General features: G+C 50.5%; 1 long non-coding RNA gene and 1 other non-coding gene across 2 annotated transcripts; both read left to right on the top strand.

Annotated features, from left to right (window-relative positions):
- The first annotated feature begins 8,460 nt into the window (after nt 1-8,460).
- LOC144582439 (uncharacterized) lies at nt 8,461-9,440 on the top strand. The gene is made up of 2 exons (XR_013535063.1): nt 8,461-8,592; nt 9,055-9,440. It is a non-coding gene; the product is annotated as an uncharacterized LOC144582439 (long non-coding RNA).
- LOC118154299 (U6 spliceosomal RNA) lies at nt 9,327-9,430 on the top strand. The gene has a single exon (XR_004744174.1). It is a non-coding gene; the product is annotated as a U6 spliceosomal RNA (small nuclear RNA).
- Nucleotides 9,441-27,582: the final 18,142 nt, after the last annotated feature.

The raw sequence follows: 27,582 nt of genomic DNA, 5'->3' as shown, positions 1-27,582 counted from the left end.
CCTTGAGGGTGCCCACCTGAGCACCTGGCCAGCCCAGCCCCAAAAAACACCTAGCCAGTAGAGGGGGCCCATGAGCCCTCCCCTCGTCAAGGATCAGATTTTTCTCACCACCTTCCTGGAAACACTTGGGGGCAGCAAGGGTTTTGGACAGATGAGAGTCCCCCACTCACCGCGGTGAGACCTGTGGGGAATACTAAGGCTAACCGGACTCAAGGGAACCAGTAACTGTAGAGCCTGCCAGCTTCCCTGGTCCCTGTTCCCATATGGCTTCAGCTGGCAAGACTTGGACTCAAGGTTGCCGTGGAGATCACGGCTTTGTCTCCCATTGTGCCCATTCCTGGGTTTCTTCTCAAAATAACTACTGTGGGACCAGTCATGGCGCAAGGATTAGGCCCTCTGCAGAGACTGCGATGAGGAAGGATTGAGCTTAGTGATTCTTAGAGGCCTTCTGGGGCCTAGGAGCTGAAATCTCAGGGCTGATTTCCCTGAAGTTTGCTTGCTGAAGCAAGCCCTGGCCAGCAGATGACTGACCCCACCCCAAACCGGGCAAACAGTGGCCATAACCCTCATCCACTTACCTGGCTTGAGGCCACTGAGTGGGGAAACAGGAGCCGGTACCCACCTGCTCGCTTGGACTGACAGACCCAGGGCTCTCAGGTTCAAAGGCTGAAAATAACTGGTGGCCAAGCGCAGCGGTTCACACCTGTAATGCTAACACTTTGGGAGGCCAAGGAGGGCAGATCACAAGGTCAGGAGTTCAGTACCAACCTGGCCGTGAACCCCCATCTCTACTAAAAATAGAAAAATTAGCCGGGCATGGTGGCAGTTGCCTTTAATCCCAGCAACTCAGGAAGCAAGGCAGGAGAATCACTTGAACCTGGGAGATAGAGATTGCGGTGAGCCAAGATTACACCACTGCACTCCAGCCTAGGTGACAAAGCAAGACTCCATCTCAAAAAAAGCAAGTAACAGTGGCTTCCTTTGGAAGTGGCAAAAAGACAATCATGACCAGAGACTCAGGAGTGTGACTGTAATACCCTCATGAGGTATTAGCATGTACCAGGCATCTTTAGAGAGGATTTCACTTCTGAGTCTTGGGCTGTAGGTGCTATTATTAGCTCCATTATGCAGATGAGGGAATTGAGGCAGCTTGCCCATGGACACCAATTTGACCTTAGGCAAGGCAAACTGAATTCCAAATTCCTAAGGACAACAGCTCCTCCCCAGACCCCTGGGACCAAGTCACTGTGGCTGGTGTGCTGGGCATCCCTGAGCCCCAGCCACCCAACTTTACTGGGTCCAGGATTCTATGGAAAGAAAAAGAGATAGAAAATCTCAAAAGGCTTCTTCCTTTCAGGGAGGGGGGTTCCCTTTCAGGGGCTTCTGGAATCTCTACCCACTCCAGCTGGGCCCATGTGGTCCTGGAACAAGGCCCCTCTGAGGGCGGCAGATGGGGCGGGCGGCCCAGGCATACAGCATGGTTGGCTCTGCAGCCCAGGTCCCACAAAGGCCTTATTGAGTCACCAGCAGCCCCCGGCAGAGGCTGAGGTGGCAGTGGCGCCAAGCGCCTGCCACCTAATGACTGTCCTGGCCCAGCCACATGTTCCACAGACCTCCGGAGCGGCGGACCAGGGCCCGCCCGGCCAGCCAGCACCGCAGAGGCCACTCTAATTCCAATTAACCAGCTTCAGCTGAGCAAACAGCGGGCAGTGGTGGCCCAGCCCGGGCGGTAGGCCCGGCCCGCAGAGCCTGCGAGTCTAGACTCCAGATGTGAACCACCACCACCAGAGTCCCATGGAAAAATGGCACCAGTCCGGGCATGGATTGGGCCTGCATGCTGGGGAGGGGGTGTGGGTAGTTGGGGAAGACACTGAGTGGGCTTGATGCCAGCCTCCACGGGGTGGGGTGGATTCTTAGGAAACTGCTCTAGAACCCTCCCCAAGTTCTACCCTGATTTATTAGGTTCTGTTTCTGTGCCTCAGTCTCCCCTGACTGCGATAGGAGAGAGGGCTGCAAGAACAAAACCAGCCCTGCTGAGACTCCACTGTGCGCTTTAGTTGTACTTCACATGTGACTAGCATCACGCTGGTGTAATTGACCCTTGAACAACACAGGAATTAGGGGCACCAACCCGTCATAGTCGAAAATCTATGTAACTTTTTGTTTTGAGATGGAGTTTTCCCTCTTGTTGCCCAGGTTGGAGTGCAATGGTGTGATCTCAGCTCACTGCAACCTCCGCCTCCCAGGTTCTAGCAATTCTCCCGCCTCGGCCTCCTGAGTAGCTGGGATTACAGGAATGCGCCACCATGCCTGGCTGATTTTGTATTTTTAGTAGAGAGGGGGTTTCTCCATGTTGATCAGACTGGTCTTGAACTCCCCACCTCAAGTGAGCCACTCACCCTCAGCCTCCCAAAGTGCTGGGATTACAAGAGTGAGCCACTGCAATCAGCCTGTGTAACTTTTGAGTCCCCAAAAGCAATAGCCTACTGTTGACAAGAAGCCTTACCTAATAACATAAACATATGTAACACTTACGTTACATACAACATTTTGTATATGTACTATACTGTATTTGTACCGTAGGGTGGGCTAGAGAAAATGTTAAAAAAAAAATCATTAGAGAAACATAGTAGTAGAGGGAATGCAAAAATAAATTTTAAAAATATATTCATTAAGTGGGCTGGGAGCCATGGCTCATGCCTGTAATCCCAGCCCTTTGGGAGGCCAAGGTAGGCATATCACAAGGTCAGGAGTTCAAGACCAGCCTGGCCAATATGGTGAAACCCTGTCTCTACTAAAAATACAAAAATTAGCTGGGCCTGGTGGCGGGCACCTGCAGTCCCAGCTACTGGTGAGGCTGAGGCAGGAGAATCACTTGAACCCGGGCCGGGGGGGTGGGGGTTGCAGTGAGCTAAGATCACACCACTGCACTCCAGCCTGGGCTACAGAGTGAGACTCCATCTCAAAAAATAAAAAAATTCATTAAGTGAAAGTGGATCATCGTAAGATTTTCATCCTGGTCTTTGTTGAGGAAGAGGTGTGGTTGGTCTTGCTGCCTCAGCGGTGGCAGAGGTATTAAAAAAAAAAAAAGTCCATGTTTAAGTGCACCCGCACAGTGCAAACTCGTGTTGTTCAAATTTTATCTTGGATTTAATCGTTTTAACAACCCCAAAAGGTACCTACATCATTCTTACAATAGGGAAACTGAGGCAGAGATCGTAAGGGCCCTGGGGCACATGAACCCAGAGTGCCTGGCTTCCAAGACTCGTATTCACCGTGGTGCTGTTTGAACATGATCAGGATACTGGAGTTCCCTTTTCGGGGGCAGCGTTAGAGAGTGGGGGTCGGCAACCTCAGTCTCGCAGCAGGGCGGGCTCCTGCAGTGAATGGAACGGTCTTGCTCACGCTGTCCTGTGCTCGGCTGTGAAGGGGGGGAACAAGCCGCTTCCTAGGGCGGGTCCAGCTTTCTGAAGGAAAGCCTTCAGAGCCTCCATCAAGCCCGGCACCAGGTACCAGTTAAGTACTAGGCAGGGAACAGAAGGGTTAAAACGCCGCTTGCCGCGACTTGCAACGGCTGCATAAATGGGTACTGTCAGGCGCTATGGCTTAGGGCAGTAGTGCCTCCGGTTCCGACGATCGTGTCTGGGGTCCCTGAGGAGCAAAGCAAGAGTCTGCCATGCAGGAGATCAGAGTTCGTCTGTTCTTGCACAACCAGGGAAGCTGAGTCACCCCAAAACACGGGCAAGACTTGGCGGTGGTCGCAAGTGGCTATCAGGAGCGAGGCCGCAGGGGCCCGTCCTACCGCCCCGCCCCGCCCCGCGTTTGGATTCCCTCCAGGATTCCGGCCCAGGGCGCGGGAGGCGGAGGCCGCGGAGGGGGCGGCGGGAGGCTGCATCCTGCTGTGGTGCGTCAGGAAGGGCCGAGCGAGCGGGAAGGAAAGCACCACCCCCACCCCCGCCGCGGCCACACCTGGGTTCTCCAGGCGGGCGGGGGGGGTGGCCCGGGCCGGCGCCTGGCTCCAGCAAGTCTGGGCCGCCTCCCCGTGCCGCCCCGCGGGGGCCGCCAGATGGGCCGCCCGCCCGCCTAGCTACGCAGGCAGGAAACGGCCGGCCGGGCTGCCAGGAACGCGCGCGAGGGAGGAGGCAGGCCCGGCCTGGCCACGCCCGCCGGGGGAGGGAGAGGCCGAGCGCCGCTCCAAGAGGCTGCGATCCCCGTCCCTGCCAATTCCTAGCTGGGTTTCGTTGGGCAGGTCGCTTTAATTCTCTGTGCCTCAGTTTCCCTACTTGTAAAGTGGGGCTGCCTGTCTCCGCTCTTTTCTCTTTTTCCTTTTTGATTTGTGCAGCAGGCTGAAGTGCAGTGCCGCGATCACGGCTCACTGCAACCTCGACCTTCTAGGTTCAGGCGATCCTCTAGCCTCAGCTGGGACTATAGCTGTGTCCCACCACGCCTGGCTGATTTTTTTTTTTTTTTTTTTTTTTCTTAGTAGAGACGGCTACGTTCTCACTGTTCCTCAGGCTGGTCTCCAACTCCGGCTCAAGCGATCTTCAAACGTCGGCCCCAAAGTGCTGGGATTGACGCGTGAGCCACCGCGCCTAGCCTCAGCTATTTTCTTTCTTTCTTTCTCTCTTTCTCTTTCTTTCTTTCTCTTTCTTTCTTTCTTTTTCTTTCTTTCTTTCTCTTTCTTTCTTTCTTTTTCTTTCTTTCCTTTCTTTCTTTTTTTTTTTTTGAGACGGAGTTTCGCTCTTGTTACCCAGGCTGGAGTGCAATGGCGCAATCTCGGCTCACTGCAACCTCCACCTCCTGGGTTCAGGCAGTTCTCCTGCCTCAGCCTCCTGAGTAGCTGGGATTACAGGCACGCGCCACCACGCCCAGCTAATTTTTTGTATTTTTAGTAGAGACAAGGTTTCACCATGTTGACCAGGATGGTCTCGATCTCTTGACCTCGTGATTCACCCGCCTCGGCCTCCCAAAGTGCTGGTTACAGGCTTGAGCCACCGCGCCCGGCCGCCTCAGCTATTTTCTTATCCCGTATGACCCCAGGACAATTTCTTTCCCTTGTCTTCCTTGGTTTTCTTAACTGAAAAATGGGGTGAACAACTGAACCCCCCTCAACCATGGGCTAAGCCTTTTTTCCTCCCCACCAGACCCCCAGCACTTGGCCCATTGCCTGAAACATGAAGGCACTCACTATTTGTTGTATGAGTGAATATAAAGGTTTAGGACAATCCTGAGGGCCTGGCTATGGTACACAAATTATTAAATTACCCTGAGTCTAATGCTTACCAACTTGTAGCTTCCGGCACGTGACTTCATCTCTGAGCTTCACTTTCCCCATCTGCTTCATGGCTGTGAGGATTAAGTGAAATAAATAATGCATGGAAATCACACATAGTGTGCCCTCAATAGATGATATTTATGGAAGAATCTCCAAGATGGGGAAGTTTAAAAAAAGGCGGGGCGAGATACTATTTGGGTAAATTTGAGGGCAAGGAATATACAAAGGAGTTAGGTGGCTTGGAAGATTTCTGCTATATACTTAAACTAAGGTGTGTGTGGGTGTGTAGGTGGGTGTGTATTCTGCTTATTGTTTGTTTTTTTATTTTTATTTTTTAGAGTTGGGGGTTTCACCATGTTGATCAGGCTGGTCTCGAACCCCTGACTTTGTGATCTGCCCACCTCAACCTTCCAAAGTGCTAGGATTACAGGCATGAGCCACCACATCTGGCTCACTGGTTTGTTTTTGAGACAGGGTCTCATGGTGGTCCAGGCTTGAGTGCAGTGGGACAATCATAGCTCAATGTAACCTTGAACTCCTGGGCTCAGCCATCCTCCCAGGTCAGCCTCCTGAGTAGCTAGGACCTCAGGCGATTGCTACCACACCCTGTTCATTTTGTTTTTTTGGCTTTTTTTTTTTTGAGACATATTTTCCCTCTTATTACCCAGGCTGGAGTGCAATGGCGCGATCTGGGCTCACCGCAACCTCCGCCTCCTGGGTTCCGGCAATTCTCCTACCTCAGCCTTCTGAGTAGCTGGGATTACAGGCACACGTCACCATGCCCAGCTAATTTTTTTTTTTTGTATTTTTAGTAGAGACAAGGTTTCACCATGTTGACCAGGATGATCTCGATCTCTTGACCTCGTGATCCACCCACCTCGGCCTCCCAAAGTGCTGGATTACAGGCTTGAGCCACTGCGCCAGGCCTCATTTTGTATTTTTAAAACTTTGGACCAGGCGAGGTGGCTCATGCCTATAATCCCAGCACTTTGGGAGGCTGAGGAAGGTGGATCACGAGGTCAGGAGTTCGAGACCAGCCTGGCAGATGCCTGTAATAGCTACTCAGGAGACCGAGGCAGGAGAATCGCTTGAACCCTGGAGGCAAAGATTGCAGTGAACCAAGATCCCCCCATTGCATTCCAGCCTGGACAACAGAGCAAGGCTCTGTCCCAAAAAAAATAAAAAAATAAAAAATTTAAAAATCTTTGGCCGGGCACAGTGGTTCATTCCTGTAATCCCAGCACTTTGGGAGGCCGAGGCGGGTGGGTCACAAGGTCAGGAGATTGAGACCATCCTGGTCAATATGGTGAAACCCCGTCTCTACTAAATATACAAAAAATTAGTTGGGCATGGCAGCGCGTGCCTGTAATCCCAGCTACTCGGGAGGCTGAGGCAGGAGAATCACTTGAACCAGGGAGTCAGAGGTTTCAGTGAGCCTAGAATGTGCCACTGCACTCCAGCCCGGACAACGGAGTGAAACTCCGTCTAAAAAAATATATATATATATATTAATTAGGCTGAACATGGTGGCTCTTAACTTAATCCCAGCTTTTTGGGATGCCAATGTGTGTGGATTGCTTGAGGCCAGGAGCTTGAAATCATCCTGGGCAACATAACAAGACTCCTTCTTTACAAAATGAAAGTATTAGCCAGAAATGATGGCACACACCTGTAGTCTCAGCTACTCACAAGGCAGAGACAGGAGGATCGTTTGAGCCAAGGAGGATTGCTTGAGCCAAGGAGGATTGCTTGAGTTTAGGAAGTCAAGGCTGTCGTAAGCCATGATAGTGCCACGGCACTTCAGCCTGGCCAACAGAGCAAGACACCATCTCAAAAAGAAAAGGCCAGGCACCATGGCTTATACCTGTAATCTCAGCACTTTGGGAGGCCATGGCAAGTGGATGGATCACTTGAGCACAGGAGTTACAGACTAACATGGACAACATGGCGAAACTGTAACTACAAAAAATACAAAAATTGGCCGGGCGCAGTGGCTCATGCCTGTAATTCCAACACTTTGGGAGGCTGAGACAGGCAGATCAGGAAATCAGGAGATCAGGAGATTGAGACCATCCTGGCCAACATGACGAACCCAGTCTCTACTAAAATATAAAAAATTAGCCGGGCTTGGTGGCATGCACCTGTAGTCCCAGCTACTTGGGAGGCTGAGATGGGAAGATCACCTGAGCTGCAGGTGAGCTGTGATCGCACCACTGCCTCCAGCTTGGGTGACAGAGTGAGACCCTGTCTCAGAAAAAAAAAAAAAGTATAGCTATAAAAAAAAAAAATTGAAAATAAAACAGCACATTCAGCCACTCATACATTACTTTCAGATTTTTTTTCTATGCTTATTTTTTTAACCCACATCAGATCTAAATGAGGGCTTTTTCCCATAGTTAACAACCTTCTTCCTATTTCAATCAGTTGTCATCCCATCTAATACCCAGACACATCCAACCTTTGTCATTTTAAGGCAGACAGGTGTGACAAACAAGGCTATCTTTATGTGAAGGCAGACCCCTGCAGAGGATGCCTGGTGGGGTCTTCGAGGGGCCCTCCCAACTGCCTTCCAAAAGCCATGGAGGGCCCCAGCCCTGGGTCCCCCGAATTCAGCCCAGAGTGGTACCCAGCAAAGATGCTGCTTCAAGGCCCCCATGGGCCTGTTCACTTCAGGCAGGTGCTTTCCTTTGCTGCCAGAAGCTGGGCACCCACCCCGTCTCTCGCTACCCCAGAGCCCAGGTGGGCTCTGAAGTGGGGAGGGGAGGTTGAGGCTCTGGTAACACTCAGATGGAGAAAAGGTAAGGGGAAATGCTGGGAGCTGAGTCTAGAAGGCAGGACTCCTGGGTGTGGAGTTTGGGGAAGAAGCTGAGCCTATTTCTGCCTGACCGGGGTCCTTTCTGCTTGACAGGTTCTCTGTGCAATTATGAATGTGGGGGGTGCCGGTAGGTGTTTTGGCTGAGAGCGCCTACTCTTGTGAGAATCAATGCTAATGGGCTGGGCTAGGTGGCTTAGGCCTGTAATCCCAGCACTTTGGGGTCATCCCCCAGTGGTGCGATCACAGCTCACTGCAGCCTCAGACTCCTGGGCTCAAACACCTCCCACCTCAGCCTCCCAAGTAACTAGAACTACACGAATACACCTGGCTTTTTCTTTCTTTCTTTTGTTTTTTGTTTTTATTTTTTTTCTTTCCTTCTTTTTTCTGAGATAGTGTCTCGCTCTGTCGCCCAGGCTTGTGCACGATCTCGGCTCACCGCAACCTCCGCCTCCTGGGTTCAAGTGATTCTCCTGCCTCAGCCTCCCAACGTTCTGAGATTAAGGTATGAGCCACTGTGTCTGGCCAGGCTAATTTTTTAATATTTTTGTAGAGACAGGGTCTCACTGTGTTGCCCAGGCTGGTCTCAAACTCCTAGCCTCAAGCAATCCTTCTTCCTCTGCCTCCCAAAGTGCTGGGATTACAGGCATGACCTCCCCCTCCAGTCTGTTTCTACATGGGCCTTTCTGCATCTTCCTCTCTTCTGGCCTCATGGAGAAACCCCAGAAAAAGCACAGACTCTGGGATTAGAGAAACAGGGTTTGTTATTGTGTGCCATTCTCTCCCTGTGTGGATTTAGCCAACTGATTCAAAGCCTGTTTCCTCATCTGTAAAATGGGGATATTACACTCAGTGATTCCTGTTATTATTCTGATTATTATTCTTATCTCTCTGCTATCTGCCCCCCTCCCAGACACCAGCCTGTCCTCTCTGCTCTGGCCAAACTGATGACAGCTTTGTTTTTCAGGCCTAAAACCTGCTTCTTCCAATGTACTCCGCAGCTATTTGCTGACCGTCCAGAGTGACCTAGGACAAATTTACATGAGCGGAAGAGCCGCTGGGGAGGGTGCTGCTGGGAGATGCCTCCGCAGAGATGCTGATTGTGCTCATGCCGTGAAAGCCTCAGATTTTTCTGCTCAGGCCCAAATGTGCAGCACAATCGGTGGGAAAGTTGCGGCAGAGAAAGCAAAAAACAAAACAAAAAAAAGACTTTTTACTTTCTTAATAAAATTGATTTTGGTGCTCACTTGGGCAGCACATGTACTCAAATTGGAACTAGACAGAGATTGGCAAGGCCCCTCAGCAAGAATGACGGGCAAATTCGTGATGCCTTCAATAAAAAATAAAATAAGATTTCCCGATCTGTGTCTCTTAAAACCCCACGGGATAGAAATGTCCTCAAATAAGAAATTCAGTTAGAGGGGAAGTCCCATTATCTGTTCTGGTTTTTTGGGTGTTGTTGTTGTTGTTTCTTAATGGGTCGGTCGGGATTCTCCTGGACCCCCTTCCCAGCCGCTGTGTGGTCCCGGCCTGAGAACACCAAGCCCCCCGACCCTAGGCCCATGCCCACCCACCACCCAGCCTCGGCGGTGGTTTCCCAGGATTCACATGGTAATGAAGGCATCCATCTTCTCCCAGACACACACTGGACCCTCCGACCCTCCCAGGGCCCACACAATGGCCCCCAGTGCCACGGCCCCACCACCTGTTGGATTTTCCCAGGGAAGGGAGAAAGGGGGTGGAGGAGAAGAGCCAGAGCCGCCAGCCTCCTCCCAGCCCCCAGCCCCATTTGCACCCTGGTCGCAAGAGTCAGTCAGCCAGGGCACCCATGTCCTTGGACTCCCAGTCCATCCTCAACACCCTGTTTCCTCATCCCCAAACTGCAGTGTGGTTGGGAGGATTCTGATGGGAATGGTGGTGAGGAAACGCTCGGTAACTGTGGAATGCCGAACAAATAGAGAGTGATCAACCAGGCGAGGTGGCTCACGACTGTAATCCCAGCACTTTCAGAGGCCGACACTGACGGATCATGAAGTCAGGAGTTCGAGATGAGCCTGACTAACGTGGAGAAACCTCGTCTCTACTAAAGATACAAAAATTAGCCAGGCGTGGCGGCACACACCTGTAATCCCAGCTACTCAGGAAGTTGAGGCAGGAGAATTGCTTGAACCCGGGAGTCGGAGGGTGCAGTGAGCCGAGATGACGCCATTGCACTCCAGCCTGGCAACAGAGCAAGACTCCGTCTCGAAAACAGAAACAAAAACAAAAAAGAGCAATCAATAATAATGAACTTGATAATGAATAACGAACAGGCTCATGCCTGTAATTCTGACATTTTGAGAGGCCAAGGCAGGAGAATCGCTTGAACTCAGGAGTCTGAGACAAACCTAGACAACATAGCTAGATCCCTCTCTCTACAAGAAGTAAAAAAATAATAATTATAAATAATAATAAGGCTGGGCAATTACGCCACTTATATACCCAGAACTTTGGGAGGTGGAAGCAAGTGGATTTCTTGAGCTCAGTAGCTTGGAACCAGCCTGGGCGACACCTTTCTCTAAAAAAATTTAAAAATTGGCTGGGCGAGGGGGCTCACGACTGTAATCCCAGCACTTTGGGAGGCTGCAGTAGGCAGATAACCTGAGGTTGGTAGCTCAAGACCAGCCTGGCCAACATAGTGAAACCCCTTCTCTACTAAAAATACAAAAATTAACTGGGTGCAGTGGCAGATGCCATTAATCCCAGTTATTCAGGAGGCTGAGCCAGGAGAATCACTTGCACCGGAAGGCAGAGGTTGCAGTGAGCAGAGATAGCACTACTGCACCCTAGCCTGGGCGACAGAGTGGGACCCTATCTCAAAAAAATAAATATATAAAATTTAAGGCCGGGTGTGGTGGCTCACACCTATAATCCCAGCACTTTGGGAGGCCAAGACGGGTGGATCACGAGGTCAAGAGATCCTTCTGGTCAACAAGGTGAAACCCCATCTCTACTAAAAATACAAAAATTAGCTGGGCATGGTGGCATATGCCTGTAGTCCCAGCTACTCAGGAGGCTGAGGCAGGAGAATTGCTTGAACCCAGGAGGCGGAGGTTGCGATGAGCCGAGATTGCGCCATTGCACTCCAGCCTGGGGTAACAAGAGCAAAACTCCATCTCTAAAAAAAAAAAAAAAATTAAGGCCAGACACGGTGGCTTACACCTATAATCCCAGCACTTTGGGAGGCTGAGGAGGGTGGATCACAAGGTCAAGAGATCGAGACCATCCTGGTCAACATGGTAAAACCCCATCTCTACTAAAAATACAAAAATTAGCTGGATGTGGTGGCGGGCGCCTGTAGTCCCACCTACTCGGGAGGCTAAGGCAGGAGAATTGCTTGAACTCAGGAGGTGGAGGTTGCGGTGAGCCAAGATCGAGCCATTGCACTCCAGCCTGGGTAACGAGCGAAACTCCATCTAAAAAAAAAAAAATTTAAGTCAGATGTGGTGGTGCACATTTAAAATCCCAGCTACCTCCGGGGGCAGTGGCTCAAGCCTGTAATCCCAGCACTTTGGGAGGCCAAGGCGGGTGGATCACGAGGTCAAGAGATCGAGACCATCCTGGTCAACACGGTGAAACCCCGTCTCTACTAAAAATACAAAAAATTAGCTAGGTATGGTGGTGTGTGCCTGTAATCCCAGCTACCCAGGAGACTGAGGCAAGAGAATTGCCTGAACCCAGGAGGCGGAGGTTGTGGTGAGCCGAGATCACGCCATTGCACTCCAGCCTGGGTAACAAGAGGGAAACTCTGTCTCAAAAAAAAAAAAATATACCAGCTACTGGAGAGGCTGAGGTGGCAGGATTGCCTGAGCCACGAAGATCTAGGCTACAGTGAGCTATGATCACCCCACTGCACTCCAGGCTGGGTGACAGAACAAGACCCTGTCTCAATAATAATAATAATAGGCCAGTCACGGTGGCTCATGCCTGTAATCCCAGCACTTTGGGAGGCCAAGGCGGGCGGATCACTTGAGGTCAGGGGTTCGAGACCAGCCTGGGCAATATGATAAAACTCCCTCTCTACTGAAAATACAAAAAATTACCTGATTTTGATGGTGGGCACCTGTAATTTCAGTTCCTCAGGAGACTGGCAGGAGAATCGCTAAAACCCAGGAGACGGAGGTTTACAGGTGTGAGCCACCGTGCCCAGCTGGAATTATTATTTATATTTGATTTGTATCCACCAGGAACCCAAATATTTATGAAATAAATGACTCTACAAATAAATACATTATTCCACCTTGTGAGAAGTGACAGAGGCTGGAGTGGGTGGGAGCATTCACAGCAAGCCTCTGGGAGGCTGGGATAATTATAGCAAGTATCAGAAAATCAAAATCATTGCCCCTTTTTTTTTCTTTTTTTTTTTTCCTTTTTTTTTGTTTGAGATGGAGTTTTGCTCTTGTTACCGAGGCTGGAATGCAATGGCGTGATCTCAGCTCACCGCAACCTTCGCCTCCTGGGTTCAGGCAATTCTCCTGCCTCAGCCTCCTGAGTAGCTGGGATTACAGGCATGTACCACCATGCCCAGCTAATTTTTTGTATTTTTAGTAGAGACGGGGTTTCACCATGTTGACCAGGATGGTCTTGATCTCTTGACCTCGTGATCCACCCACCTCGGCCTCCCAAAGTGCTGGGATTACAGGCGTGAGCCACCGCACCCGGCTGCCTCTTCTTTTTCTTTTTCAGACAGGGTCTTGCTCTGTCTCCCAGGTTGGAGTGCAGTAGCAAGATCTCAGCTCACTGCAACCTCTGCCTCCCGGGTTGAAGCGATTCTCTTGCATCAGCCTCCTGAGTAGCTGGGATTACAGGCGTGCACCCCAACTCCTGGCTAATTTTTGTATTTTCAGTAGAGACAAGGTTTCGCCAAGTTGGCCAGGCTGGTCTCAAACTCCTAACCTCAAGTGATCCGCCCACCTTGGCCTCCCAAAGTGCTGGGATTACAGGCATGAGTCACCGCACCTGGCCAAGTTGTAGACTTTAAATGAATGAATTGTATGTTATGTGAAACGTCTCTCAATAAAACTGATAAGTAAAAGAAAAGGGACAAATGTGGTGGCTCACACCTGTAATCCTAGCATTTTGGGAGGCTGAGGGGGTAGAGCCCTTGACCTCAGGAGTTCCAGACTAGCCTGGGCAACATGGTGAAACCCATCTATACAAATTATACAAAAATTAACCGGACATGGTGGCATGCTACTTGGGGGCTGAGGCAGGAGGATCACTTGAGCCCAGGAGGCAGAGCTTACAGTGAGCCAAGATCATGCCTCCAGCCTGGGTGACAGAGTGAGACTCTATCTCAAAAAAGGCCGGGGGGTGGGGGCAGGGAATAAATTACCCCATCAAGAAGAAAAATAAAGGTAAATTCTAGAAATGCTCCTGTTTCTGAGCACCCAGCACAACGACAGGGCATTCACTGTCTCCAAGGTTCCCATTTTCCACACCCCTTCCCCACTGCACTCCCATTCCACTTCCAGCTGGCTATGACTGAACAATTAGACCTTATCAATCATGGGTCCAGGTGAGTTTCTCACACTCGTGGTTCACAGATGTCTCCAAATCACACAATCTCAGCCCAGGGCCATAGGGCTTTTCCTTAACCCATTCTTGATCCAGACCTCTCCCCTTTGTATTTTAATTTAATTTCTTTTTTTTTTTTTTTTTTTTCCGAGACAGAGTCCTACTCTGCTACCCAGGCTGGAGTGAAGTGGTGCGATCTCAGCTCACTGTAACCTCTGCCTCCCAGATTCAAGCGATTCTCCTGCTTTAGCCTCCTGAGTAGCTAGGACTAAAGGCACGTGCCACCATGCCTGGCTCATTGCTTTTTTTTTTTTTTTTTGAGACAGAGTTTCGCTTTTGTTACCCAGGCTGGAGTGCAATGGCGCAATCTCAGCTCACCACAACCTCCGCCTCCTGGGATCAGGCAATTCTCCTGCCTCAGCCTCCTGAGTAGCTGGGACTACAGGCACGCGCCACCGTGCCCAGCTAATTTTTTGTATTTTTAGTAGAGACGGGGTTTCGCCACGTTGATCAGGATGGTCTCGATCTCTTGAACTCATGATCCACCCGCCTCGGCCTCCCAAAGTGCTGGGATTACAGGCGTGAGCCACTGCGCCCGGCCTTTTTCTTTTCTTTCTTTTTTTGGAGACAGCGTCTCTTCTTGCCTAGGCTGGAGTTCAGTGGCGCCATCTCAGCTCACAGCAACCTCCCTCTCCTGAGTTCAAGCTATTCTCCTGCCTTAACATTCCAGGTAGCTGAGATTACAGGCATATGCCACCATGCCTGGCTAATTTTGTATTTTTAGTAGAGACGGAGTTTTTCCATGTTGGTCAGGCTGGTCTTGAACTCCTGACCTCAGGTGATCCACCTGCCTTGGTTTCCCAAAGTGTTGGGATTACAGGCTCTAGCCACCTCTACCGGCCCTCTCTAGGTTTTTATCACCAGATGAGATCATTGATATTGTGCTTACCTTGTTGTCCTCCCCACCCCTAGAATGAAAACTGCACAAGACTGAGACTTCCATCGATTCTGTTCACTATATACAAATATAAAACCGAAAATAAAGGCCGGCGAGGTGGCTTACGCCTGTAATCCCAGCACTTTGGGAGATCAAGGCGGGTGGATCACGAAATTGGGAGTTCAAGATGAGCCTGGCCAATATGGTGAGAACCTCTCTCTACTAAAAATTCAAAAATTAGCCAGGCGTGGTGGCTCACTCATCCCAGCTACTCGGGGGGCTGAGGCAGGAGAATCACTTGAACCTGGGAGGTGGAGGCTGCAGTGAGCCGAGATCATACCACTGCACACCAGCCTGGACAACAAAGCAAGACTCTGTCTCAAAAAATAAGTAAATAAATAAGCCAAAAATAAAATACTAAGGGTCCCCAACCATCTGAATGGACCCCTCCTCTCTGCCAAGAGCATTCCAAAGTGAATCTGAGAAATGAGTTCAGGCCATGATGGAAGCAGGGGGAGCGGGGATGGGGGGGGGGGTGTTGGGGAAGCCTTGGATTTGGGACCCTCCTCCTTTCTGGAATTCAGGAAAAGCTGACCAGCATTAACATCAACACACACCTTAAGTCTGACAGGAAACATTTAAGATCTGTTCTCACTTAAACCTGCTATCAGGGGTTCCATCTGCATGATAAAACCTTGGTTGTCACAACCCCTTATTGTAACCCAGACACTCCCTTCTACAACCTTGGGCACACTCCTGTCGCTATGTCTTGGCCACATAATTAACCTTGACAAAATAAACGTCCTTTTTCTTTTTTGAGACGGAATCTCCCTTTGTCGCCCAGGCTGCAGTGCAATGGTGAAATCTCGGCTCACTGCAACCTCCGCCTCCTGGGTTCTCCTGCCTCAGCCTCCTTAGTAGCTGAGATGAGAGGCTCGAGCCACCATGCCTGGCTCATTTTTGTATTTTTAGTAGAGATGGGGTTTCACCATGTTGGCCAGGCTGGTCTCAAACTCCTGATTCCACGTGATCCACCCACCTCGATCTTCCGAAGTGCTGGGATTATAGGCGTGAGCCACAGCGCCTGGTTGTCTTTTTTTTTTCAAGGAGCAGAAAGTTTAATAAGCAAGAAAGAAAGGGAAAGAGGCAGGTCTCAGAGGCTCACACCTGTAATCCCAGCACTTGAGGAGGCCGAGATGGGTGGATCGCCTGAGGTCAGGAGTTCAAGACCAGCCTGACCAACATGGTGAAACCCTATCTCTACTAAAGATACAAAATTAGCTGGGTGTGGTGGCGCATACCTGTAATCCCAACTACTTGGGAGGCTGAGGCAGGAGAATCGCTTGAACCCAGTAGCCGGAGGTTGCAGTGAGCTGAGATTGCTCCACTGCACTCCAGCCTGATGACGGATTGAGACTTTGTCTCAAAAAAAAAAAAAAAAAAAGGAGGGGTGGGGGTGGGGAAAAATAATAAGCTCCCCTGTACAGAGTACAGAGACAGAGGGAGTGGGGGCTCCAAAGCCCAGGGACAGAATCCCCCCTTTTTTTTTAATGTCAATACAGGGTCTCACTGTGTTGCCCAGGCTGGTCTCAAACTCCTGGGCTCAAGCAATCCGTCTGCCATGACCTCCTCAAATTCTACTATTACAGGTGTGAGCCATCATGCTGGGCCAAAATAAACTTTCTAAATTGATTGGGACCTGTCTCAGATGCTTTTGGGTTCACACTAATCCAGTAGTCATACTGGATTAGTGCAACAAGATTTGTAGTATGCCAGAGCTGGCCCACAGCCTGGCAAGCAGGAGGTGTTCCACAGCTTTGAGAATCCTGGACTCCAACCCCAGCTCTGCCTGGCACTCACTGCCATCGTGGACAAGTTTTATTTATTTATTTACTTTTTTTTTGAGATGGAGTTTTGCTCTTGTTACCCCAGGCTGGAGTGCAATGGCGCAATCTCGGCTCACCACAACCTCTGCCTCCTGGGTTCAGGCAATTCTCCTGCCTCAGCCTCCTGGGTAGCTGGGACTACAGGCACGCACCACCATGCCCAGCTAATTTTTTGTATTTTTAGTAGAGACGGGGTTTCACCATGTTGACCAGGATGGTGGTCTCCATCTCCTGACCTCGTGATCCACCGCCTCGGCCTCCCAAAGTGCTGGGATTACAGGTGTGAGCCACCGCGCCCGGCCGTCGTGGACAAGTTACTCATCACTCAGGAGTTCTCTGCTCATGGTCCCTCACCTGAAAGGAATTTTTTTTTTTTTAACTTTTTCATTCTGTCTTGGCTGCTTGAATCAGAATGGAGGGGACCTTCTACACAGAGTGGCTGTAAGAATTAAATAAGATAACGCTTTAGGGCTGGGTGCGGTGGTTGATGCCTGTAATCCCGGCACTTGGGAACTGAAGCAGGTGGATCACGAGGTCAGGAGTTCAAGACCAGCCTGACAAACACAGTGAAACCCGGTCTCTTAAAAAAAAAAAAAACCACAATGCTTTAAAGCTCTGATAAGAGCTTTATCATATCAGCTAGCACTGCTGCTTCTATGCTGACCGTGGTTTGGCAGAAGAGGGGTGGGGGTAAGGCGGTCACATAGGGAAGGGGCGTTCAGACCAGATTCCTGAGATGTCGTTTTTAGTACTCTCTAGCAAGAAGGTGGGACAACTGGAGTGGCGGAGGAGGCTGGAGGTACAAGCTTCCACCTGAGAAGTCCTTAGACCCTAACTTCGGCTTACACCTTCCTAGTGGCCCAGGGCGGTGGCCACGCCAGCCGCACCTTCCCCCCGCCCGCCCACAGCAGCTGCTGGGAAGGACGGAGGGAAGGCAAGCTGGTTTTTCCCAGGCTCCCCCCGCTCCCGGAACATCTGGCCGCGAACATCTGCCCTTCGCCTTTGTCGCGCAGCCCCAGGCCGGCCTCGCACCCATCTGCCGCCGCCCCGGCCCCTGCCCCATCTGCGCGCGGCTCCCCCGGGGCGGTTCCCGGCGCCCTCGCCCCCGCCCGCCGGGCTGGTTCCCACGGTCTGAGTGCGGGAAGCCGGGGCGGCCCATCTGCCGCGGGCTGCTGCGCTGAGCGGCGGGTCCAGCCCCCAGGCGTCCCCAAGGGGCGGGACACGGCGCCCAGGAATGCCTTTCTGGAGCGTGCACCCTGAGCAAAGCTGGGGTGCACGGCCTCTCCCCATGCGCTGGACCCAAAGTCGCTGCCCGGGGCTGCTGGGGCCAAGGGCGGCCGCCGCCCCTCCCGCCTCTCCCTGGAAGGGCCCGCGTGCCCACCGCCCCTCACACCCTCTTCCTCCCGCACAAAACACTTGGGTCTCCCTGACGCGTCCTCTCCATCCTGAGCCCCAAACCTCCAAAGTACAGTAGACAACTGCCACTCATCCCGCAAAAAACGCTAAAGTCTGATAATACAAAATGCTGGTGAGGACGTGAGAAAATAAAAACTCCAAACCGCGCTGCCCCTCAGCCTGGAAACTTCTTGTTCTCATGGCCTGCTTAACTGTTGATTTTGTTAAATGCAAAATTTACCGAGTATTATAGCGATTTGTGTTACTGATACCACTTCCCCCCCAAGGACTGACAACTGCCAGCTGTACTTGCGCCGGTTTGTCCTTCTCCAAAGAACAAAACTTTACAGATAGTGCTCCCATCTTTTTGTACTTTTTGTTTGTTTGAGACAGAGCCTCTGTCACCCAGGCTGGAGTGATAGATACAGTGGCGTGGTCACAGCTCACTGCAGCCTTGAACTCCAGGGCTCAAGGGATCTGCCCACTGCAGCCTCCTTAGTAGCTGGGACTAGAGGTACCCACCACCAGGATCGGCTCTTTTTTTTTTTTTTGGAGAGACAGTTCTCACTATGTTGCCCAGGCTGGTCTGGAACTGTGGGGCTCAAGTGATCCTCCCACCTTGGCCTCTCAAAGTGCTGGGATTACAGGCGTGAGCCACCAAACCGAGCCACTAGCCTTCTTTTAACCAGAGCTCTCTTCCCTTTTTTCTAAGACTATTTGCCACCCCACCCACCCATCCCCCAATTAATACTAATATAATAACTTCGGTATGTTTTCTTTTCTTTTTTTTTTGTTTTTTTTTTTGAGACAGAGTTTTACTCTTGTCACCCAAGTTGGAGTGCAATGGTGCTATCTTGGCTCACTGCAACCTCTGCCTCCCAGGTTCAAGCAATTCTCTTGGCTTAGCCTTCCAAGTAGCTGGGACTACAGGCACCCACCAAGCCTGGAATAACCACGCCCGGCTAATTTTTGTAATGGGATTACACCAGGTTGGCCAGGCTGGTCCAGAACTCCTGACCTCAGCTGATCCACCCCCCTCAGCCTCCCAAAGTGCTGGGATTACAGGAGTGAGCCACCGCGCCCAGCGGATATGTTTTCTTCCAGGTTGTTTCTTTATACTTTTACTACACATAAATATATTAACATTGTGTTATTTAAAAAATGTATACTTCTAAAAAAATCATTCTCCATTTTCCCTAACCAACATTTTATTACGTAGGTATCTAGCAGACTACACACAGAGGTAGCTCATTCTTGTTCAACACCGGGTATGATTTCATTGCCATCTGATTTTCCTGTTTTCTTGTCATTGGACAAGTAAGCAGTTTTCAATTTTTCTTTTTTTTAAAAAGAGATGGGGTTTCACCCTGATGGCCAGGCTGGTCTTGAACTCCTGACCTCAGGTGATCCACCCACCTCGGCCTCCCAAAGGGCTAGGATTACAAGCGTGAGCCACCGTGACCCGCCCAATTTTTTTTTTTTATTAAAATAGGCGGGGCCAGGCGCGGTGGCTCACGCCTGTAATCCTAGCCCTTTGGGAGGCCGAGGCGGGCGGATCACCAGGTTAAGAGATTGAGACCATCCTGGTCAACATGGTGAAACCCCGTCTCTACTAAAAATACAAAAAATTAGCTGGGCACGGTGGCGCGTGCCTGTAATCCCAGCTACTCAGGAGGCGGAGGCAGGAGAATTGCCTGAACCCAGGAGGCGGAGGTTGCAGTGAGCCGAGATCGTGCCATTGCACTCCAGCCTGGGTAACAAGAGCGAAACTCCATCTCAAAAAAAAAAAAAAAAAATAAGGCATAGGGTCTCACTGTGTTAACCTGGCTGGTCTTGAACTCCTGGCCTCAAGTGATCCTCCCATCTGGGCCTCCCAAAATGCTGGTTTTTTTTTTTTTTTTTTTTTTTTTTGAGACGGAGTTTCGCTCTTGTTACCCAGGCTGGAGTGCAATGGCACGATCTCGGTTCACTGCAACCTCCGCCTCCTGGGTTCAGGCAATTCTCCTGCCTCAGCCTCCTGAGCAGCTGGGATTATAGGCACGCGCCACCATGCCCAGCTAATTTTTTTTGCATTTTTAGTAGAGACGGGGTTTCACCATGCTGACCAGGATGGTCTCGATCTGTTGACCTCGTGATCCACCCGCCTCGGCCTCCCAAAGTGCTGGGATTACAGGCTTGAGCCACCGTGCCCGGCCAAAATGCTGGTTTTACAGGCATGAGCCACTTGCACCCAGCCTAGTTTTCAATTTGTTGTTATTGTAGAAGTGGCTGTCACATTCTTGCCCACATCTGCTTTCTTGTGTGCAGGACTCCCAGGGTATGTCCATGGGAATGAATCCCTGGCTCACAGGGTGTTTTCAAATGTTCGCTTTTAGTGGATATTGCTAAATTGAGTTCCCAAGTGGTCATACCAGTTTACACACCCGCCAGCACTGGATGAGCTAAGTTATTTTCCCACATGCTCACCAACATTTTCTTTTTTTTCTTTGAGACGGCGTTTCGCTCTTGTTACCCAGACTGAAGTGCAATGGCACGATCTCTGCTCACCGCAACCTCCGCCTCCTGGGTTCAAGCAATTCTCCTGCCTCAGCCTCCCGAGTAGCTGGGACTACAGGCGCGCACCACCATGCCCAGCTAATTTTTTGTATTTTTAGTAGAGACAGGGTTTCACCATGTTGACCAGGATGGTCTTGATCTCTTGAACTCGTGATCCACCCGCCTTGGCCTCCCAAAGTGCTGGGATTACAGGCATGAGCCACCGCGCCCGGTCCCCGGCCAACATTTTCTGTTATCAGACTTTAACAGTTTATTTTATTAATTTTTTTCTTTTTGAAGACAGGCCTTCATTTTATTTATTTTTTTTTTTTTTATGTTTATAAAGATGGGGTTTCACCTGATGGCCAGGCTGGTCTTGAACTCCTGACCTCAGGTGATCCACCCACCTCAGCCTCCCAAAGTGCTAGGATTACAGGCTATTTTATTTTTTGAGACAGGATGTTGCGTTGTCACCAGGCTAAAGTGCAGTGGTTAGCATCTCCGCTCACTGCAGCCTTAACCTCGCAGGCTCAAGTCATTCTCCTGCCTCAGCCTCCCCAGTAACTGGGACTACAGACATGTGCCATCATGCCTGGCTAATTATTTCTTTTCTTTTCTTTTTTTTTTTTTTTAAAGACAGGGTTTCACCATGTTGGTCAAGCTGGTCTTGAACTCCCAACCTCAGGTGATCCGCCTGCCTTGGCCTCCAAAGTGCTTGGATTACGGGCGTGAGCCACCACTCCAGGCCTGGCTAATTATTTCTTTAAAATTTGTTCAGGCCAGGTGTGGTGGTTCAGGCCTGTAATCCTAGCACTTTGAGAGGCGGAGGTGGGCAGTTCATGAGGTCAGGAGTTCAAGACCAGACTGGCCAACATGGTATAACTCAGTCTCTACTAAAAATACAAAAATTAGCTGGGCATGGTGACTCATGCCTGTAATCCCAGCTACTTGGGAGGCTGAGGTAGGAAAATTGCTTGAACTGGGACCCAGGAGGCAGAGGTTGTAGTGAGCCTAGATCATACCACTGCACTCCAGCCTGGGCTACAGAGTGAGATTCCATCTCAAAAAAAAAAAAAAAAAAAAATTTTTTTTTTTTTTCTAGAAGCCAGGCGTGGTGGCTTATGCCTGTAATCCCAGCACTTTGGGAGGCCAAGGCAGGTGGATCACCAGGTCAGAAGATGGAGACCATCCTTGCCAAAATGGTGAAACCCCGTCTCTACTAAAAATACAAAAATTAGCTGGGCATGGTAGCACGAGCCTGTAGTCCCAGCTACTAGGGGACGCTGAGGCATGAGAATCGCTTGAACCTGGGAAGCAGAAGTTGCGGTGAGCTGCGCCACTGTACTCCAGCCTGGGCAACAAAGTGAGACTCTGTCTCAAAAAAAAATTTTTTTTTTCTGGAGATGGGATCTTGCTATATTGCCCAGGCTGGTCTCAAAATCCTGAGTTCAAGCCATCCTTCTACCTTGGCCTCCCAAAGTTCTGCAATTATTTTTCTTTTCTTTCCTTTTTTTTTAAATAGAGATGTGGTGTCACCATGTTGGCCAGCCTGGCCTCGAACTCCTGACCTCAGGTGATCTACCCATCTCAGCCTCCCAAAGCAGTGGCATTATAGGCGTGAGCCACCACGCCCGGCCAAGTTCTGCAATTAGAGGTGCAAGCCACCTGACTGTGCCAGGTCAGACTTGAATTTTTTTTGCAGTGACATGGCAATTGTTTCCTGCTGACATCCCAGATGTGCAAATGCTGGGGTTCAGGAGCATCTGCCTAACTCTTCCTCACTTTGAGATGTTCTATCTCAGCTAGAATATCACTTCCTCCTGCAGGAAGATCTCCCTTAGCTGACTGGCAGCTTCCTGTACCCTCTTGTGCTTTCCCATCACAGTACTGGGAACTGGAGGGGTGACTGCCTCATTATGGTCTGTCTTCCCCACCAGACTGTGAGCTCCACAGGAAGAGGTCACATTTGCAGGGCCACTGAACAGGCTGAAAGGGGCACAAAGGTGCTACAAATACTGCTTCTGTGGAAGGCTCCATCTACTTGTAGTAAGGGCTCCATTTTCTAATTCCTACAAAGTACTCCCTTGGGATGGCAGTAGCTCCCCCACCCACCGCACCTCTGTGTCCTCAACACATGAATACAGCAGCAAGGAACCAGTCACATAACTGGTGGTGTTTATTCCCATTTCAGTACCTTCAACTAAATATAGCTCTGAAGACATGAGCCTGGGTCATGTTCTTCCCAGGCTTTGCCTAGCACAAAGCAAGTGCACACTAATCATTTATTATTTCATTATTCTAAAGCGCTGAAATTCAGTGGTGGAGCACATACTTAATTGTTTAACACAGGGTTTGGCTCTAGGAGATTTTTTTTTTTTTGAGACGGAGTTTCGCTGTTGTTACCCAGACTGGGGTGCAATGGCGCGATCTCGGCTCACCGCAACCTCCGCCTCCTGGGTTCAGGCAATTCTCCCGCCTCAGCCTCCCGAGTAACTGGGACTACAGGGCTCACCACCATGCCCAGCTAATTTTTGTATTTTTAGTAGAGACGGGGTTTCACCTTGTTGACCAGGATGGTCTCGATCTCTTGACCTCACGATCCACCCGCCTTGGCCTCCCAAAGTGCTGGGATTATAGGCGTGAGCCACCGCGCCCGGCCTGGGAGAGGTATTATAGTCACTGTAATAATAATTAGTGTCTGGCAGGGAGCGGTGGCTCACGCCTGTAATGTCAGCACTTTGGGAGGTCGAGGCAGGCAGATCACCTGAGGTTGGGAGTTCAAGCCTGACCAACATGGAGGAACCCTGTCTCTACTAAAAATATAAAAATCAGCCTACCAAAGTGTTGGGATTAGAGGCGGAAGCTACTGCCCCCAGCCCCAGCTATTTTTAAAAATTTTTGTAGAGGTAGGGTCCCACTAGGCACAGTGGCTCACACCTGTAATTCTAGCACTTTGGGAGGCCAAGGTGGGCAGATCACCTGAGGTCAGGAGTTCGAGACCAGGATGACCAACATGGAGAAACCCCGTCTCTACTAAAAATACAAAATTAGCTGGGCATGGTGGCACATGCCTGTAATCCCAGCTACACAGGAGACTGAGGCAGGAGAATCACTGGAACCCGGGAGGCAGAGGTTGCAGTGAGCCAAGATCACGCCGCTGCACTTCAGCCTGGGCAACAAGAGCAAAACTCTGTCTCAAGGAAAAAAAGAAAAGGAAATAAGGAAATAGGGTCTTACTGTGTTGCCCAGGCTGGTCTTGAACTCCTGGCCTCAAGTGATTCTCCTGCCTTGGCTTCCCAAAGAGCTGAAATTACAGGTGTGAGTCACCTCACCCAGCTCCTTTATTTATTTATTTTTTTAGAGATAGGGTCTCCCTCTGTTGCCCAGGCAGGAGTACAATGGAAGGATGGAGGTTCACTGCAGTGTCAAATTTCTGGGCTTAAGGGACCCTCCCATCTCAACCTCTCCAATAGCTAGCACTACAGGCACATGCCAGGCTCAGATAATATTTTTAAAATTTTTACTTATTTATTTATTTATGAAGAGGTCTTGCTATGTTGCCCAGGCTGGTCTTGAATTCCTAGCTTCAAATCATCCTCCCACCTCAGCCTATTCAAGTGTTGATATTACAGGCATCAGCCATTTCACTTAGACTTAAATCACATAAACTCTTTTTTGAGACTGAGTCTTACTCTGTCGCCCAGGCAGGAGTGCAGTGGTGCAATCTTGGCTCACCGCAACCTCCACCTTCCTGGTTCAAGCAATTCTCCTGCTTCAGCCTCCCCAGTAGCTGGAAATACAGGCTCGCACCACCATACCCAGCTAATTTTTTTTTTTTTTTTTGAGATGGAGTTTTACGCTTGTTGTTTGCGCTACCATATCAGGCTAATTTTTTGTATTTTTAGTAGAGATGGGGTTTCTTCATATTGGTCAGGCTGGTCTTGAACTGCCGACCTGAGGTGATCCACTCAACTCAGCCTCCCAAAGTGCTGGGATCACAGGCATAAGCCACCTAGCCCGGCCTTGTGTGTGTGTGTCTTTGTGTGTGCGTGTGTGTTTTTAGTAGAGATGGAGTTATACCATGTTGCCCAAGCTGGTCTCGAACTTTGAACTCCTAACTTCAAATCCTGCCACAGCCTCCCAAAGTGCTGGGATTACAAGCGTGAGACACTGTGCCCGGCCTTTAGCTTCCTTTTTTTTTTTTGAGACAGAGTTTTGCTCTTGTTGTCTAGGCTGGAGCGCAATGGCACGATCTCAGCTCACCACAACCTCCGCCTCCTGGGTTCAAGCAATTCTGCCTCAGACTCCCGAGGAGCTGGGACTACAGGCACGCACCACCATGCCCAGCTAATTTTTTGTATTTTTAGTAGAGACGAGGTTTCACCATGTTGACCAGGATGGTCTCAATCTCTTGACCTCCTGATCCACCCGCCTCGGCCTCCCAAAGTGCTGGGATTACAGGTGTGAGCCACCGTGCACAGCCTAGCTTTCTTTTAAAGAGCACATTGCTGCCGGGCGCAGTGGCGCAAGCCTGTAATCCCAGCACTTTGGGAGGCCAAGGCGGGTGGATCACGAGGTCAAGAGATCGAGACCATCCTGGTCAACATGGTGAAACCCCGTCTCTACTAAAAATACAAAAAATTAGCTGGGCATGGTGGCGTGTGCCTGTAATCCCAGCTACTCAGGAGGCTGAGGCAGGAGAATTGCCTGAACCCAGGAGGCAGAGGTTGCGGTGAGCCGAGATCGCGCCATTGCACTCCAGCCTGGGTAACAAGAGCGAAACTCCGTCTCAAAAAAAAAAAGCACATTGCTGATTTTTCCTCAGCCGAAAAAAATAAAAGAAAACTTAGATTATCATGAGTCATAGTATGTGAGGAGTACAGCTCTGAAGTGGCCTGAGGTGAGGGTGCAGCTGGAGGCACCACCCACTGGTGACTGGGTACTTGGGACTGGGTTGAGCCAGGAGGGTGGTGGTTGCCCCAGGGTCTATGAAGGGGGCAGGGAACTGGGCGGGGTCCTGAGACGCTCCACCTCTGCTGGTTCCTGGGTTCCCGGCCCTGGAGCAGTAAGGGAAGCCAGTTATATGGGAGGCAGGTGAGTCAAAGGAGTGTCAGGCTGGGTGCCAGAGAGGAGGGGCACTGCTTCTGGGAGGGGCCCTCTAGGGCCTTCTGTCCATCACCCATTGGGCATATGGGGACATCACCAAGGCCCAGAGGCCTCTTGCCCAGTCTCCCTACTCTCACTTCAGAGGTCCTTGCAGCTAGGGCAGTGGTCTCTGCTGAGCTTTGCCCCAGTTGGCCTTAGGGCACTCCCAGGATGCCACTGCCAGGATCAGGTCAGCTCCCTCTCCTCCACCCTGGGCAGGGCTCAGACCTGCATGCATGGGTGCAAGAGGCCTGGAGCCTAGGTGGGTCAGTTGTGTGTCCTTAGGGCTTATAGAGATTTTTTTTTTTTTTTGTGATGGAGTTTTGCTCTTGTTGCACAGACTGGAGTGCAATGGCTTGACCTTGGCTCACTGCAACCTCCGCCTCCCAGGTTTCAAGCAATTCTCCTGCCTCACCCTCTTGAGCAGCTGGAACTACAGGCACACACCACCATGCCCAGCTAATATTTTCTTTTCTTTTTTTTTTTTTTTTTTGGAGGTAGAGTCTTGCTCTGTCACCAGGTGCCAGGCTGCAGTGCAGTGGTGCAATGTTGGCTCACTGCAACCTTCGCCTCCTGGGTTCAAGCAATTCTCCTGCCTCAGCCTCCCAAGTAGCTGGGACTATAGGTGCTCACCACCAAGCCCGGCTAATTTTTGTTTTATTTATTTATTTCTTTTTTGAGATGGAGTTTCACTCTTGTTACCCAGGCTGGAGTGCAATGGCGCTATCTCGGCTCACTGCAACCTCTGCCTCCTGGGTTCAGGCAATTCTCCTGCCTCAGCCTCCTGAATAGCTGGGATTATAGGCATGCGCCACCATGCCCAGCTAATTTTTTGTATTTTTAGTAGAGATGGGGTTTCACCATGTTGACCAGGATGGTCTCGATCTCTTGACCTCATGATCCGCCCGCCTCAGCCTCCCAAAGTGCTGGGATTACAGGCATGAACCATCACACCTGGCCTTTTTTGTATTTTTAGTAGAGATGGAATTACACTATGTTGGCCAGGCTGGTCTTGAACTCCTGAGCTGCCTTGTCCTCCCAAGGTACAGGCATGCACCACCATGCCCAGCTAATTTTTTTTTTTTTAGAAGGAGTTTTGCTCTTGTTACCCAGGCTGGAGTGCAATGGCGCAATCTCAGCTCACCACCACCTCCGCCTCCTGGGTTCAGGCAATTCTCCTTCCTCAGCCTCCTGAGTAGCTGGGATTACAGGTACAAGCCACCATGCCCAGATAATTTTTTTTTTGTATTTTTAGTAGAAACGGGGTTTCACCATGTTGACCAGGATGGTCTCGATCTCTTTACCTCGTGATTCACTCGCCTCGGCCTCCCAAAGTGCTGGGATCACAGGCTTGAGCCACCGCGCCCGGCTAATTTTTGTATTTTTACTAGAGATGGGGTGTCTCCATGTTGGTCAGGCTGGTCTGGAACTCCTGATCTTAGGTGATCTGCCCAACTCGACCTTCCAAAGTGCTGGGATTACAAGCAAAAGCCACCTTGCCCGGCCTTTTTTTTTTGAGACAGAATCTGGCTCTGTCGCCCAGGCTAAGGTGCAGTGGCGCTATCTCGGTTCACTACAAACTTCATCTCCTGGGTTCAAGCAATTCTCCTGCCTCAGCCTCCCAAGTAGCTGGAATTACAGGCATGCACCACCACGCCCGGCTAATTTTCGTATTTTTAGTAGAGAGGGTGCTTCACCCACGTGAGCCAGGCTGCTCTAAAACTTCCACCCTCATGTGATCTGCCTGCCTTGGCCTCCGAAAGTGCCGGGATTACAGGTGTGAGCCATTACGCCAGGCCTTTATGCAGGATTCTGAATTGTGTATGTCTGGAGAGTAAGGAGACTGTGTACTCTAGAAAGGCTATGTTGGGCCGGGCGTGCTGACTCACACCTGTAATCCCAGCACTTTGGGAGGCTGAGGAAGGCAGACAACAGTTCAGGAGTTTGAGACCGGCCTGGCCAATAAGGTAAAACCCCATCCTACTAAAAACACAAAAATTAGCCAGGCATGGGGGCGTGCACCTGTAATCCCAGCTACTCA

The sequence above is a fragment of the Callithrix jacchus genome, chromosome 5, assembly GCF_049354715.1.
Source record: "Callithrix jacchus isolate 240 chromosome 5, calJac240_pri, whole genome shotgun sequence".
NCBI lineage: Eukaryota > Metazoa > Chordata > Mammalia > Primates > Cebidae > Callithrix > Callithrix jacchus.
The sequence above is the reverse complement of the archived record's forward strand: the minus strand, read 5'-3'. Positions and strand labels throughout refer to the sequence as shown.